The sequence below is a fragment of the Oreochromis niloticus genome, unplaced genomic scaffold (assembly GCF_001858045.2).
Source record: "Oreochromis niloticus isolate F11D_XX unplaced genomic scaffold, O_niloticus_UMD_NMBU tig00000795_pilon, whole genome shotgun sequence".
Taxonomy (NCBI): Eukaryota; Metazoa; Chordata; class Actinopteri; order Cichliformes; family Cichlidae; genus Oreochromis; species Oreochromis niloticus.
Window position 1 is genome coordinate 253,383 of NW_020327251.1, and position 13,958 is coordinate 267,340.

Sequence of the window (13,958 nt, forward strand, 5' to 3'; positions counted from 1 at the left end):
TCATTGTCTGCTCTGTGCAAACATCAGCGTGATCACTCAGGGCTGAAATCACTCCCATCACTGGATCACAGTGAATCTGAAGAGACAGAAAGATCCTCTGGTTTCAGGGTCAGACTCAAAAAGCTTGAGATCAGGCTCCACAGAGTTCAGATAGAATCATTTAAACTTGTGTTGAACTGAACTGGTTACTGGGCTGAACTTCTACTTAATACAGATTTACATGGGATCTTATTTTCTGTCATTTTACTGAGTCAGTTTTATTAGTTTTTTTTCTCTGTCCTGGTTTTGCTCGTCTGTAAATAATCGAAACTCAGTCAAATAGTTCATTGTTCTCCAGCAAAACGTTTTGGAAACTCATGTTTAACCTTTAAAACTCTGACATGTTTTAGCACACAAGGCTTCATCGGGGAGTTCACTCATGATTGGACCATGAGAATAAAGGTTTTTAGTTCTTTCAAAGAGAATCTTGGAGATGTTTGATGTTTTTGCTTTTTCTGAAACCACCTGAAAGAAAAACTATTTTTCTTGCTTTATGTAGTGTGGAAGTTTTTAATGTTTCTTTCATCTGTGATGTTCTTGAATGTGTTGACATGAAGATGGTACAAATAAACTGTCCTTTCAGCTTTAGCTAATTTATTCAATATTTATGGATGTAGCACAGCAGCAGTTTCTTGATTAACACATGGAGGGCTCGGGATCTGATGGTAAATAATGTTTTGGGTCCTTGTACACATCATACAGCTCAGCTGTTCCACAGATGTCAGGTTTACACAGTGGGATGGTTTGTAAGAACGCAGCTCTCCTGTGGATAAATACTTACTCTTAGCCTCAGGACCTCACACAGTCCCAGCAGGTTCGGTCAGAAGATTTATACCTTTTTCATTTCTATATGATTCTTCTTGCATCTAAACAAAGATGATTATAATGATGATGAGTCATTTATGAAAAAAGAAGCAAAAAACAATATTGTTGTATGAGGATTTTTATGGCAGATTTTGTGCATCAACATTTTTGTACATGAAAATGTTAAAAGGATGCAAAGGAGGAGGAGGGCACAAGAACTCAGCACGTGATACTGACTGGAAGCAACACAGCTGCTGTTGACAAAGCAGCAGAGTCACATATGAATGCGTACTGAATTCATCGTGTAAATATACCAGATTTATCCACATACGCTAGTTTTCACCCTTTTTTTTTACTTTCAGTAAGTTTACTTTTAGTTTATTTTTACTTTCTTAAGACGCAAGAGAATCTGATTCATCATGATTGAGCATTTCATTAAAGTAATGTTTAAAAGACATTTCTCGTTTGTTCTTTCAGCTGCAGCCTCGCTGGTGTTTAACTGTCTGACAATAAAGAAGATAAAAGATACGTGCAAACACAAACACATGAAAAGTATTTGTAGAAAAGCTTAAAGCTCTTGTCTGTTTTTTCGTTCCAGTCATGGCCAACATGGCGAAGATGTGAAGCTGCCTTTCTGCTACAGTATCTCCTTATATACATTTACTCATATTGTGGGACTTCTTATAGAGTGTCTTTCTTTGACCATGTCTCACTGTGTTTTATTCTCGATGTTGCATTTGAGTCTTGCATGACTCTATTTTAATTAATGTTAAAATGGATGGTGTTAAGGGTTCAAATATTAAGGAGGGATATAGGAGGAAATCCAAATAACAACACTGGTCCAGGACGATGAGTCAAACGATGATTTTAATGAACACATGTGTGGGAGATGAATACTGTACGCAGACAGTATTGATCTCTGCCCAACAACTACACAGGAATGGTTTTATATCATCAGGGTATGTTTACCGACGCCCCCTCATACGTCATCCGATACAATACATGCATGAGTTAAAACCACAAACGTTCTGTTGACAACTTTTAACACAGTTTGAAAAGAACATCGTCTTGTGTGTGTGCAAGATGGCGCCATTGTGTGTGGCTTGCTGTCTGTCACTGCCAGTGTTATGTTTGTTTGTTTTGATTTTATTTACTATTGTAATAAATGCCAACTCTCTCTTGGTGTATGATCGCCTAACCCTATTGGATCTCCGACCTTCTGCCAAAGGCTGGGCAAAGTTGAACCAAGCTGGACATAAAACTCTGCCCCCGCTAATATCGGAGATCCCGGCTCACCTGTGCCGTGTTCCAGATCCACCACTCCGGCATAAGCGCCGTCGCCGGGGTCGCCGGGCTTGCTTCCTGGTGAAGCTGAAAGCTTCTTTAAGGTATTCTCTTAAGCCCTTATCCAGAAAACAAGGAGCGGTGCCAAACCTCCGTTTCTCTCGGCGATCGTTGGATCCTGTCTGTGCCTGGCTGGTACCTGTCCTTGGCCTGGATGGGACGGCCCAGTCCCGAAAACCCTGCTCTCCTCGTCCCCGCCGGCGTGGTGTGAATCTGCGGAACCTGCAGCCTCTGTGTCGGGCTTCTAGGACGGCTAGTGACGGGGATCCGCCGCTTACCGCCAGGATTGGCCTGGTAAATGCTAGGTCCCTAGCGAATAAAACATTTATTCTGATTTTTTCACATCCCGAGGACTGGATTTTCTCTGTGTGTGCGAGACGTGGCTGAGCGCCGGTGAGTGCAGCATCTTCTCAGATCTTCTACCTGGCGATTGCTGCTATTTTAATTCACCGTATATGTTGGGCCGAGGAGGAGAAATAGCTACGATCTTTAAAAGTAATTTTAAATGTAAGCAGCTATCAACCCCGTTGTTCACTAGCTTTGAACTGTCTGTGTTTGAGTTGGGCTGCTCTCACACAGTGTTGTGTGCGGTGGTTTATCGACCTCCAAAATACAATAAGGACTTTGTGGGTGATTTTGCTGACTTCTTGGCTGAATTCATGCCAAAATATGATCGTGTTCTTATTGTTGGGGATTTTGATATTCACGTGTGTTGTCCTGATATGCCCATGGCGAAGGGCTTTTTAAACCTTATTGATTCGTTTAATCTGGTGCAATGTGTGACCGGTCCCACACATGAACGTGGACACACACTTGATCTTTGATCACATTAGCATACCTACCGTATGCTAATGTGAGAGATGCATACAGAGCCACCCCCCTTCCCCCACTAGGGAAGTCAGACCACAACCTGGTTTACCTACAGCCACAATACACACCCCTCGTCCAAAGGCAGCCTGTCACAACACGCTCCATCAGGAGATGGACCCCAGAAAAGGAGAGACTGAGAGACTGCTATCACACCACAGACTGGGATGTACTTCTGAGCCCACATGGTGAGGACATAGAGGGGGCGACACACTGTCTGACAGACTACCTCAACTTTTGTGTGGACACGGTCGCCCCTGCTAAGACGGTACGGTGTTATCCTAATAACAAACCGTGGGTAACACAGGAAGTCAAAGCTGTCCTCAACATGAAGAAGAAGGCTTTCAGGAGCAAAGTGAAGGAGGAGATGAAAGCAGCACAGCAGGAGGTGAAACGCTGCCTGAGGGAAGCAAAGGACACCTACAGGAGGAAGGTGGAGCAGAAGTTGGAGAGGAACAATATGAAGGAGGTCTGGAATGGTGTGAAAACCATCACAGGCCACAACACCAAGAAAAGCACAGTGGGGGGATGGTGGAGAAGGCAAACAAACTCAACAACTTCTTCAACAGGTTTGACCAGCCCACAACCCCCCCACCCTCACCCTCACCTTTACTACAGAGCCCTCTCCCCACTCTCCTACCTCCCTCGCTTCCCCCCCTTCCTGACACTATGACACCCCGCTCCTCCAATCCCTCTCTCAGCAGCAAGACGTCTTCTACCCCCCCCTCCTCCCAATCATCTCCCAGTGTCACAGTGGATCAGGTCAGGAGACAACTGCGGAAGCTTCGCCCCAGAAAGGCAGCAGGCCCAGACAACGTGTGTCCCAGGATGCTAAAGGCGTGTGCTGCTGAACTTGGGGAGCCGCTACAACGAGTCTTCAATCTCAGTCTGCGACCGGGGAGAGTGCCCGCCCTATGGAAGACATCCTGCATCGTCGCGGTCCCCAAAAGGAACCGGCCCAATGAGCTGAATGACTTCCGACTGGTGGCACTGACATCACATCTTATGAAGACTCTAGAGCGGCTCTTCCTCAACCTCCTCCGACCACAGGTACAACATGCCCAGGACCCACTACAGTTCGCATACAAGGCGGGTGTCGGAGTGGAGGATGCCATCCTGTACCTCCTGCATAGAGCCCACTCACACCTGGATGGGGGAAAAGGCACGGTCAGGATCCTGTTTCTTGACTTTTCCAGTGCCTTTAATACCATCCGGCCCTGTCTGCTTCAGGAAAAACTGCACAGGATGGAGGTGGACCCCTGCCTGGTGGCTTGGATCTCCGACTACCTCACTGACAGACCACAGTACGTCAGGCTGAAGGACATCATGTCTGACACTGTGGTCAGCAGCACAGGAGCACCACAGGGAACTGTGCTGTCCCCTCTTCTCTTCACCCTTTACACCTCTGACTTCTGCTACAACTCTGAATTATGCCACATTCAGAAGTTTGCAGATGACACAGCCATCATGGGGTGTATCTGGGATGATCAGGAAGAGGAGTACAGAAGTCTGGTGAGGAACTTTGTCGCATGGAGTCACACAAACCACCTGCAACTCAACACCTCAAAGACCAAGGAACTGGTTGTGGACTTCGGGAGGTCCAGAGAAGGTCCACTGCCGGTTCAGATAGAGGGGGAGGAGGTAGAGGTGGTCAACAAGTACAAGTACCTCGGGCTGTGGGTGGACAACAAACTGGACTGGTCATGCAACACAGAGCACCTGTATAAAAAAGCTCAAAGCCGACTGTATTTCCTCAGGAGGCTGAGGTCTTTCAACATCTGCAGGAAGCTCCTGAGGATGTTTTACCAGTCTGTGGTTGCTGGAGTACTTTTCTATGCTGTAGTGTGCTGGGGGAGCAGCACAGCAAAGAAGGACTCATCCAGGCTGGAGAAACTGATCAGGAAGGCTGGCTCTGTGGTCGGCATGAAGCTGGACACTCTGGTGTCAGTGGCAGAGAAAAGGACACTAAAGAAACTGCTGGACATTATGGACAATGCTGGGCATCCTCTGCACATGGCCATAAACAAACAGAAGAGTCTGTTCAGTGACAGGTTGCTTCTCCCAAAGACAAGAACCAACAGACTTAAAAACTCCTTTGTCCCACACGCCATCAGACTGTTTAACTCCTCTCTGGAGGGGAGAGGGAGGGGAAACAGGAGGACAAAGGAGGGGGGAACAACTAAACTGTAGTGCCTCTTCACTGTGCAATACCTTTTGTGCAATACTTTTGTTAATAGTCAACAGTGCAATAGACTTCAATACTTGAAATGTGCAATTCACTTGTATTTTCACTTGTATTTTATTTTTATTTTTTATTCCTATTTATTCTATTTATCCCCTTCGTATATTTTATTTATATATGTCTCTGTTTTTATATGTGTGTATATATAATATTCTGCTCATGCTCTGTAATTTCTGTCGGTGCTGTGCTTTTGGAAACCGAATTTCCCAGAGGAACCCACCCGAGGGATTAATAAAGTTTTATCTTATCTTATCTTATCTTATCTTATCTTATCTTGTTTTTATCTCATGGCTTTTCTGTTTTTAAGATAGAGATTTGTGATGCTGTGTTTTCTGACCACAGTCCTGTGATGTTTGAAGTTCCTCTTGCCTTTTCAACAGTCTTTGACCAGATCTGTCAGATCCCAGATTTTTTAAGCAGCCAGACTGAGGAACTGAGCTCATGGTTTTATTCCACCTGTCGGACTGCTTTGGACATTGGGGCTCCATTAAAAACCAGGCTGCCTAAAACTAAATCTGAGCCCTGGCTGAACGACATGACCCGAGCTGTCAGACGCGACTGCCGTCGAGCTGAGCGTAAGTGGAAAAAGGACAAACTACAAGTGTCATTCCAGATGCTGAAGGACTGTTGGCGTCAACATCAAAGAACTGTAAAAGATCCCAAAAGAAAACACTTATCTGACATTATTTCGTCTAACTGCCACAACCCGCGTGTTTTATTTAAAACTATTAACTCTGTTCTTAGTGCACCACATACTGACTGTATCGAGCCCTCATCAGAAGCCTGTGAAAAAGTTTTTGCACTTTTTTATTGAGAAGGTCTCCTCCACAAGGGCTCAAATCTGTCCTTGTGCTCATGACCCCTCAGTCTCTGTTTCCTGCTCTGCCGTCTTTGACAGGTTTGAGCCTGTGACTCTGTCCTTTCTAAAGGAGACTGTTGGTCGTCTTAAGCCTGCAGGGTCTCCAAATGATGCTGTCCCTCCTCGACTTTTAAAAGAGGTGTTACCTACAGTTGGTCCTTTGGTTCTTCTAAACCATAGTCTGATGTCAGGCGTTGTCCCTAAAGATTTTAAGCATGCAGTAGTCAAACCCCTGATTAAAAAAACTGCTCTTGATCCTACAGTTCTTGCAAATTACAGGCCTATCTCCAAACTACCTTTTCTTTCTAAAATTCTTGAAAAGGTAGTTTACAGCCGAATAATGGCCTTCCTGGAAAAGCAAAATGTGTTGGAGGTTTTCCAATCTAGTTTTAAACCCTTTCATAGCACTGAATCAGCCCTTTTAAAAGTTTTTAATGACATATTTTTAGCAACTGATGCTGGGGACTGTGTTGTTCTTGTGCTTTTAGATTTGACAGCTGCGTTTGATACTGTGGATCATGCCATTTTATTCTCTCGTTTGGAGCACTGGGTGGGCATTAGGGGCACAGCACTGGAGTGGTTCAGGTCCTACTTGGCAGGGCGAACTTTTTGTGTCAGTCTCAGTGACTATGTGTCGTCCTCCGCTCCTCTCTTGTGTGGTGTCCCACAGGGCTCAGTTCTAGGCCCCCTCCTCTTCTTTTTATATCTGCTTCCTGTTGGTTCTGTACTGAGAAAGCACGGCATTGCTTTCCACTTTTATGCTGATGACTGTCTGTCAGGAGTTTTCCTGTATTGCAACTCAGGTCAGAACAAAGACACTCAGACAGGTTAACGTGTACACGGGTGAGACTCAATGGAGACTCACACCCTCAATAGTTGTCAGCCTTTATTTATAGCATTCTCAGAGACGTACAGGAAGAGATAAAATAGAACTGTGCTGCCTGCAGGCTTTCTGTTGAGTCTGCACAGAGCGTAACTTCCCTATTTAAGCTGAAAACTAAAAGAGCAAACACATCTAGATAATGAAATGTACTTTTAAGCATAACATAATAAAAATCCTAAAATCCTAAAATCCCTTAACATTCCCTCCTGTTGTTTGATCTTTTCTTCTATATATGTACATAGCAACCACTAACATTGTATCAGTCTATGGCCACTTGTAAACATTTTTAGCCAAGACATCATAAAATAGTGGGTTTTGTGAGTATGTTATATCCAAGTGTCTATCTCATTATCATCCTCTTCATTCTGTGATAGGGTGATGTAAGCATGAATTGAAGCAGTTACCATTTTTGATACCATGTTCTTCAAACAAGGTATGACACATGAAGTGAAGAGACACAATAACAGTGTTTCCCATTGGCATGGCTCCGTTCTCTTGGCGGTAGCATAGCCTGTGGCTTAAATTCCCATTGTTTTCGAGAAAGACTGGGAATGATTTAGCCTTACTTCTGTGCTTCACTTTCAGGTCAACCCAGAACCATTCGTCACATGTGCCATTTCGTAGTCCTATCTGGAGAAGTTCCTCATGGTTGACCACGATTCCCTGGAATTGATAACCAAGGCTGGAGTAGCTTGTGGCACACTTTGCCTGAATTATGTCCATTGCCTTCGCGTACAAGGTGGCGTATTGTGTCGTTGGGGGCATATAGGAGGAAACATAACAGTCTTTCCTGGGTGTGCTGTCATGTATATATCGATACCATGCGTTGTTCATCCATGGGTGAATGTGGTCTTGTGTCATGTCACGAAGATGTGAGTTGTCATGTGTCCATCTTGTCTGCAGGTGGTGTTGTTCATCTTCTTTCTTTCGGGTGAGTGTTAATAAACTCACCAGGAGTGCAACATTAGCCACTAGGAGGACGAGTGTCTTCATGATGACCAGACACACCTGTGACCTCTGATGAGTAGACTACCGGCAAGAAGTAGAGGGCGGGGTGTACCCGATCAGCCCTCCCTCCACCAATAGATCACCAGGAGTTAGGGGTGTCGGCGTCTAAACGTTTAGGTTGTCACTCACTTTTTTGCAGTGGCTTTGATGAATCCAGGACAGTCTTTCTACTATTTTGCAGGCAGTAGGTGTGGTGAGCAGCACTTGATAAGGACCTTCCCACCTTGGTGAACTCCAATTTTTCCTTTGGAGTACTTTGATCAATCACCTGGTTTCAACCTGCAAGACACTGGAGAGATATCACTCGGCAGTTGGTTGTTTAGAACAATCTCTTTGTTTTCAAGTAATTTAGTCATCCATTCGGCTAGTGTAGTTTCTCTTATTGACTTATCTATGGGCTCACTATGGGCTCACTTGTGAATGGTAGTGGAAATGGTCTACCGTGAATGATTTCAAAAGGTCTGAGTTTCTGAGAACTTTGTGTCAGTCTCATCCACATTTTTACCAGGCCTCTACACTCAGGCCATGGTCTCCCTGTTTCTTCCATGCATTTTCTCAGTCTCTGTTTTATTGTGCTGTTAGTTCTTTCCACTAGTCCGGCACTTTGTGGGTGGTAAGCACAGTGGTGTTTGATGCTAAATCCTAGTGCTTCAGAGACCTTACGGATTACTTCATTAACAAAATGTGTCCCATTGTCTGATCTTATCAGAGTGGGGATGCCATATGTTGGAATGAAATGGTTGCACAAACATTGTGCTACTGAGATGGCGTCTGCTTTTTTTACTGGATAGATTTCTGGCCATTTTGAGAATACGTCTATGATCACTAGAGCGTGTTTTGAGCCTTGGCATTCATTTAGCTCAGTAAAATCCACGTGGATAGTATGAAAAGGATGAGGTGGTGTGCATTATGCGCATTATGTTTTTGGCAAATCATGCATGTTCTGACAAATTTCCGAAATTATCTACCACCCCTATTTTTATCTACCAACCCTCCCTCCTGTTGACACATGATTGAAACCGTGTGTCAACAATGCTGCTGATTTGTGTAGGGATTTTGGTAGTATTGGTTTGCCATTACAAGTCATCAAACCACTTTCAAGCTGTGCTCCACATTTTAACCATTTCCTTTGTTCTGTAGTTGGTGCGGCTTTTCGTTCATTTATAAGCACATCAAGTGGTACTTGCAGTGAGGTGTCAGACATTAATGTGTCTATAGTTTGTTGTGCTGCTGCTTTTGCGGCTTGATCTGCGAAGTTATTGCCTTCAGTGACCTCTGAGTTGCCTTTCTGGTGTGCAGCACATTTACATAACGCTAACTGTTTTGGCAATATTATCACTTCCAACAGTGCCTTTAAAAGATTTCCATGTTGCACTGGGTTGCCAGTAGAAGTAACCATCCCTCTATTCTTCCAAATTTTTGCAAAATGATGTACAGCTGCAAAGACATACTGGCTGTCAGTGTATATGTTTATGTCTTATCCTTCATGCAGTTGACAGGCACGTATAACAGCCTGAAGAGCTGCACAGAACAGCGCTCTGTGCAGAGTGTGAGGAAGTTAGTGCTTTTGCTTCTAAAATTGTGTCTACTGTGGCTACCGCATAACCTACACAGTTCCGCCCAAGGCTACTTTTGGACACTGAACCATCTACAAAGATATTAACGAAACCAGCCTGTGGGGTGCTATGAAGGTCAGCGCGCGATACAGCATACAGCAGTGTGCGTCACCATCTTGCAAAGTAGGGAGAAGTGTACTGTCCACACTTCTCAATTCTGATGTGTGACTGTGAAAGCAAAATGCCTACATAGGAAAGTTGTCTGGCATGTGTCAAACTTCTAAGTTGGGAAAAACTTTGCATTGCTTACAGTTCATAGCTCACAGCTCTAAAACTAGGCATCAACAAATCATATGCCTAATCATTATGTGTCACTGTGATGCACAAGTATGATCACAAATTTGTTTTCCAAACTTACAAAACAAGCAAACAAAAACAAAACAAATTGCCTATGGCATCAAGGCTTTGCGTTCATATTAACTGAGTGTAAGCTGCTTTCTTCATTGCAAGTGTTTGTTACAATAAGGTTTAATTCATGCATCTTATCACTGAGTTCTAAATTCAAACTATCTCACTTCTGACTCTTTCCAAAAATAATTTCACATATAACAATTTGAGTATGTGTTGTCTGTTCATTAATATAGTTGTCAATTATTTCTGTCATTATTTTACCTTCTTTTGTTTATGACATGGCGGACATCTCTAAACAATCATGAGTTCAGCCTTCAGTTTCAACCCAATTATACCCTGTATCCTCGCACTCGCACTTTCCCAATTAATCTATGCTTTTGACGCTGTACTCAAGGTTCCAGGTTGAGAGAAATCCACCTGTATTGACACACTAAAGCATACAATTAATATCATTATCATTACTTTTCTTAAAACCTTCATTCGCTTCATCTTCTTAGAGTTTAACTCACCTGTTTCTCTCTGTGAGCTGTCTTGACACACCACAGGCACACATATTTCCTGTTTCTGCAGACTAATCGAACTCTTTTGTTTTTCTTTGTATTCATAGTCTATAAACCCTCTTTAATTCTACTAAATCTTGATCTAAAACCAACACCTTTATGTCACGCTCACATTCTAAATAGAGCCCTTTCAGACATCAGGAATCATCACACACACTGCCTTTTCTCTCAAACTTCCACTTGTTCACTCACTCTACTATGAACCTTTGTAGTGTTATTATTACTTATTTTTTATTATTTTTGTACAAATCACACCCAATCACTCAAAACCTACTACTCACAGCATTCACACAGTTAAAATCACTCAAAATATGCTTTCATACGAGTATTTTGGACATGCTTTTCATAATCAGAAAGAGCAAGTCAAAGAAAAACAACTGAAACCTCTAATCATTCGCAGCACACACATAAACTGGAGAAAAAACTAAAACACACCGGCATCAGTAGTAACCTCAAGAGAGGTTACTACTGAAAGATATATAGTGGTCACTTACTGTACATCCACAGTAATGAATTCAAATGCTATTTATACAATTGTAGTGAGCAAAACCAGCATCTCAGTCACAGGCATTTAGCAACATTTGCAAACAATAGTTATAAAGCTCAATAACACTCTAAACCGAAAGCAACAATCTCCACGCGCGTCACGCTCCTCATTAGCTTGGTAGTGTCCACATATTTAATTCAGCTTCTCAATCTTGTAGCTTTAGCTGTTGTATACAGGGTTTGGCTCATTAGTTGTTAGTATAGGTTTGCTCTTCATCTTAACAAAATCTCATCTAAGATGACAGGTTTACAAGCAGGCCAAGTGTCTCTATGCACCTGATTAGTGTAGTTATTTTCCTTATTTCCTTCATCTCATATATCATTGTACTGAGTTTGAGCAAACCTTAAGCTTGATTTAGACTACTTTTAACAATCATCCACCTCACATCATAACTGACTGAGGTGCCTCTTCTTATTAATAGTATGTCATTATTAATGTTATCATTGTATTGTTTTCCCTTTTTTATAACAGCAATAGTATATTACAATACACTACTTTACTACTAATATACAATAGTTTATTATTTTATATTTTATTATGTATCCATCACGGGTCTGTGTGAATCTGCAGCTTCACACCTTCCCAAGCTGGAGACACACTTTCCTTGGCTGAACAATGACACAGCCGTAATATACCTCATGCATCTCTCTTTTTTATTTGATATGTTTCGTGTGAATTATCTGGTTTCATGCATTCTATTCATTCTACGCACGGTCGTCCTGCCAACTATGTTTCATTCTTAATACCAGTTTACAGGTTGTTATCTTTCCTATTAGTAGTTTGACTACATTAGATAAGCTCTAATTTAATTTAACCTTTTGTTTATTCCACTTCATTCCTCTTTCCATGCTTTAAAATATTACTAACTGTTATAACTCTTGTGTATGCTTTGATTTCTTTTTAGCATCCTTTCCGGTATTTATGTCTGCTTGGAGGGTTTCTTTTAATTTAGTCAATGCGGAGGGGCTACATTTTCCCTCCCACGTGGGACATTTTGTTTTCTTAGGATTTCTTCATCTACATGCACTAATTTGTCCGGCGCCTGGACATTTTTTCTCTAACCACTGCTCGTCTACTTTCAAGCTATTCTTGAAAGCGGTGTCAGCTTTACGTGATGAAGCACGACCTTTTTCTCTTTTCACCAGTACTTGGGTGGCCTACAGTAAACAAATTAGTGGAATAGTTCAGCTTCCTTATAGTGCTGTAAAATCAACTTATTCCACCAACAAAAATAAAACAATAAATACCTTTATACGCGCGCTACCTTTACCCACTACGGGGGAGCTACCAGCCCCAGATGTGCTCTATTTTATTTTAAGACGCTACCAGCCCCTCTCGAGCGAGCCAACTTTACCCACTACGGGGGAGCTACCAGTCCCAGATGAGCTCTATTTTATTTTAAGACGCTACCAGCCCCTCTCGGGCGAGCCTACTACGATTTTTCGCAACATGTTTCAGAGTGTCAATATTCACCTGTTTGCTGATTAATTGTCGGATTGTCAGGTCCCCCTCATCGACCCCCACCGTCATGGACCACTTTTAAGAACGCTGGCCAGAACCCGAATTCACGCTTCTGGTCTTTATCCTGTACCTGGACAGGAGCTGTCGACAGACTTCAGCGCGGGCTTCTCACGACGTCAGGATTCGATGAGGTTTTCCTGTGGGGTCACACAAAAGTGTTGTGTCCCATCCGGCTCGAAGGACCAAGAAATGTCAGAAGTTTTCCTGTATTGCAACTCAGGTCAGAACAAAGACACTCAGACAGGTTAACGTGTACACGGGTGAGACTCAACGGAGACTCACACCCTGCAATAGTTGTCAGCCTTTATTTATAGCATTCTCAGAGACGTACAGGAAGAGATAAAATAGAACTGTGCTGCCTGCAGGCTTCCTGTTGAGTCTGCACAGAGCGTAACTTCCCTATTTAAGCTGAAAACTAAAAGAGCAAACACATTTAGATAATGAAATGTACTTTTAAGCATAACATAATAAAAATCCTAAAATCCTAAAATCCCTTAACACTGTCAGATCTATGTCCCTCTAAAGAAAAAAGGCAGATACCTTACACAGCCATTACTTCAGTGTCTCGACAAAATTAAGGCTTGGATGTCTGTTAACTTTTTAAAATTCAGTGGGGCGATCGTGGCTCAAGAGTTGGGAGTTCGCCTTGTAATCGGAAGGTTGCCGGTTCGAGCCCCGGCTTGGACAGTCTCGGTCGTTGTGTCCTTGGGCAAGACACTTCACCTGTTGCCTACTGGTGGTGGTCAGAGGCCCGGTGGCGCCAGTGTCCGGCAGCCTCCCCTCTGTCAGTGTGCCCCAAGTGGCTGTGGCTACAATGTAGCTTGCCATCTCCAGTGTGTGTATGAATGGGCTGATGACTGGATATGTAAAGCGCTTTGGGGTCCTTAGGGACTAGTAAAGCGCTATATAAATACAGGCCATAAAAAGACAGAGGTAATGGTTTTTGGTAGCCCACTGAGACCCCCAATGTGTATGTAGATTCCCTGGCCCAGTATGTTAAGCCAACTGTCACAAACCTGGGGGTCAAAGTGGACTGTGATCTGAAGTTTGAAAATCAGATTAAGGCAGTGGTAAAATCTAGCTTCTTTCACCTCAGGCAGCTGGCAAAAATAAAGCCAATTCTTTCACGGCAGCACTTTGAGACAGTGATCCACGCCTTTGTTAGCACTCGGCTGGATTACTGTAATGCACTTTATATTGGGGTCAGTGCATCATATATTAGTCATCTACAGAGGGTGCAAAATGCCGCAGCTCGTCTTTTAACTGGCACTCGAAAGTTTGAGCACATTTCCCCTGTTTTAGCTTCACTTCACTGGC

The 13,958-nt window shown here is 43.1% G+C and overlaps 1 protein-coding gene across 2 annotated transcripts in view; it reads left to right on the forward strand.

Moving 5' to 3' along the window:
• Positions 1 to 13,958, forward strand: part of LOC109199679 (eotaxin) — a 367,879-nt gene that overhangs the window by 195,766 nt on the left and 158,155 nt on the right. The window lies entirely within an intron of this gene.